This window comes from Panthera leo, chromosome B3, assembly GCF_018350215.1.
Source record: "Panthera leo isolate Ple1 chromosome B3, P.leo_Ple1_pat1.1, whole genome shotgun sequence".
NCBI lineage: Eukaryota > Metazoa > Chordata > Mammalia > Carnivora > Felidae > Panthera > Panthera leo.
The window spans coordinates 144,950,519-144,953,818 of NC_056684.1; positions in this window are offsets into that span (position 1 = coordinate 144,950,519).

Here is a 3,300-nt window from a genome sequence, read left to right on the forward strand (position 1 = left end):
GACAGGGCCGGGCCCGCAGTCAGCACCACGCGGGTCTGTTCAGGGCCCTATCGTGCATGGAGGGGCTGGAGGGGCCGTACCTCCAGCATCCGCAGCAGTTGGCTCGGGGAGCCTCGGGGAGCGTGGGCCTGTGTCTCCCGGAGGACTCCAGGGTGTCCTGCCCACGCCAGCTCCCATCAGCAGGGCCTACGTGGTGGCACCCGGTGTGCCCTCTGGACGCGTGGCTGCTGTTCGCGGAGCTTCTCTGGAGCTGCTAGGACTGCTGGGGCACCAGCGTCAAGGCGGAGGTGATCCCTGGCGAGCGGAAGCCTGCGCCTGGGAGTGGCTTCGCGATGCGGACTGAGTGTGCCGGGTTCCCTTGAACCCCCGCTGGCCTGTTACCCAAGTGTGGTCACTGGGGTCCTGCTCACGGTCCTCCCCTGGCCTCTCCCACACACAGGACGAACATGCGTGGGTGTTTCTGTTGCCGTAAAACTTTATTTCCAGGAACAGGCAGAGAGTCATGGGTTGTTGGCCCCTGGCCTGGACCGAGGGTTCTGCAGCTTGGACTTGCGTCACAATTCCCCAGAAAGCGTGTAGAGCATGGACCCCAGAAGCCCCCCGAGTTCCTGAGTCAGGGGGTCTGGGGAAGGGCCCGGTGGTTTGGGTGTCCCCCGGGCTCCGGGTGAGGCGGCTAGACCGGGGCTGCGCTTTGAGAACTGAACTCTAGAAGGTGAGCCTGAGTGGGGGCCAGGGACCCCCGGGGAGCCTTGGGTCCTGCTCTGGGAGGGTCTCTGACCCGACACGGACAGGGTGGCACCAGTGAGGGTGTGGACGGGACCCCTGGCACCTGAGAAACTGCTCCTTTGAACCATTTGAGAAATAAAACAGGTACAGGCGGGTGGGGGGCCTGTGCGGGTCCCCCAGACTCAGCTCCCAGTCTTGACGCCATGGTGAGACCTTCCCCGTGGAGGAGACTCGGGGGATCCTGGAACAGCTTCCCCCCACCCAGGGAGAGGCCCACAGTCACCATCGTCCTAAACACAGAGCCTGGGAGCCCAGTCCCTGCGGGAGAAGCAGTTCCTCCAGCAGCAGGGAGCTCAGCGGGCCTTCAAAGTGGCCCTCTGGTGGGGCTTTGTCCCCTCTGCCCCACGATGGGGTCCAGTTGCCCAGAGCCTCCGTCTTGCTCGGGGCACAGTCAGCCCCTGACCCCCCATCCTCCACCCCCCACCCTGCAGTCAAGCCCTGGGGCTTGGTGTACAGAGCCCCCACCTTCTCTCCCGGCTCTCCAGCTTCTCCCCTTCCCCGGGCCTCTGCCGCTGGAGAGCCAGGCTCAGGTTGGGCCTCAGGGTCCCTGCTTCTGCTCCTAGGCAACCTCATCATGGCTTTACATGTCATCCCTGCGTCGATGACTCCAGAAGGTACAGCTTTCAATTCTCCTGGGCTGTCTGGTGCTATGTCAAACGTAACGCCCCCAGCACACCTCGCTACCTCCTGGCCCCAAACCGATCCCCACCCCAGGGTTTCCCTATGTGGTCAAAAACGGCATCCCTAAGTAGAGTGAAGCTCTGGCCAAAACTTGAGGGGTCCCTTACTCTGGTCTCGGCCTCACACCCAAGCTTCAAGACATGTTCCCACTACGACCACCTCTCACCTCCGCAGCTGCTGGCTCCTGACGCCTCTTGTCGGCCTCTCTCCACGCAGCAGAGTTTACGACAAACCAGCGCCGCCTGGGGGCCGGGGGAACAGGTGCCGATGGTCACATTTGGGTTTAAGTGCAAAGCGGGGCCAAGTCCCCCCAGTGCCTGGAGAAGCAGAGCAGGCCCTTACATACAGGTGACAGATGGTTAACAAGACGACTGTGTGGACATCGGGAGCTACAGCAGAAATGCAGTCAGAGCAGAACAGGAAAATGTGGCAGAGTGGCTGGGCGGCCTGGGGACCGGCACCCCCTGGCCCCTGCACAGTTTGAAGGTGGAGTCCTGGTGTGACCCCACGCCCTGGAGGAGAAGGTCTGCCTGGACCCCAAACTCCGTTCCTCGGATGCTAGTGGTGGGCGGTCAGGGGGTGGCTTCCCAAAAGGGTGAGTGAACCGTGGCCCCTGCGGACACAGGAGCTCACTTAACCCAGCACCAGGGGCCCGGCAGGTGTCCGGACCCGCTCAGAGGAGGAGCCCAAGAACAGACACACAGAACTCGAACAGGAACATGGAAATGGAGGCACAACCAGGTTTGTTTTTTTTGGCGGGGGGGGGAGGGCCAGGACCGTGTCCATCCCAAGTTCACATGGTAAATAAAGCCTGACCCCCAGCCCCTCAGAACGCACTGTATTTGGAGACAATCTCTAAAGAGGAGAATGACTTGAGGCCATCAGGTGGGTCCTAATCCAGGACGTCCTGTCCTCCTAGGAAGAGGTGTGGACACACACAGAGGCAGAGGGACACCCTTGATTGGAGCAGAGGCCTCAGGAAACCCGGAGGAATGCCTTGATCCCGGACCTCAGCCTCCAGGACGTGAGGAGTTTCTATTGTTTAAGCCTCCAGCCCCAGCAGACAACAGAATAAACTTGCCTGGTGCTTAGACAGGAATTACTTTGGCATTGTTGGAAGTTATCATAGTAGCTTCCCTGGAGAGAAATCAAATACTGGAGGGGCTCGTGGTGGAGACAGTGCAGTTTTCCCCCCGAGGGGAGCCAGGGGGTGGGGTGGGGGGGTGGTCCCCAGCGGTCAGGGTACAGCCTCGCTAAATCCATTAGAGATAAGCCTGCTGCCCCCTGCCCTCCCTGCCCTCCAGAGCTGCGGAGGGGGTGAGGGGGGTGGGTCCTAGCCCTGGAGAGGTCCCCTCCCGCCCTTCTCCGGGAAGTGAGTGGGCGGGCCGCATCTCTGCCTGCCCCCACCCCCACCCGCAAGGAGTGACACCGAGGGTGTGGCCTGCAGGGCTTTGGCTTTGCTGGAGCACCGGGGTCTGTGGGAGCCACCTGGGAGGGGAGGGCGCCCCCCCGCCCCCCACTCCGCTCTGGGGGGTCCCCTAGGCCAACCGTAAGGCACGTGGCTTGTGTGTCACAGGTCACAGCCACTCCAACACCCAGGGCCACTGCACTGGTCGATATCTGACAGCCCAGGGCCTCTCAGGCCCCGCCCCCCCCACCCCCAGCCCCTGGACGGGACCCGCCCCCGGACAGGACCCGCCACCTCCGACCCGCACACCTAGCTCGCCGCCGTGTCTCCCCACCGCAGGCACAGCCCTTCCCGGCTACCCTGGGTGCACCCGCCGCCGTCCCTTGGTGCCCTCAGTCCCCTTGGTTCTTTGGTCCCTGGTAGGC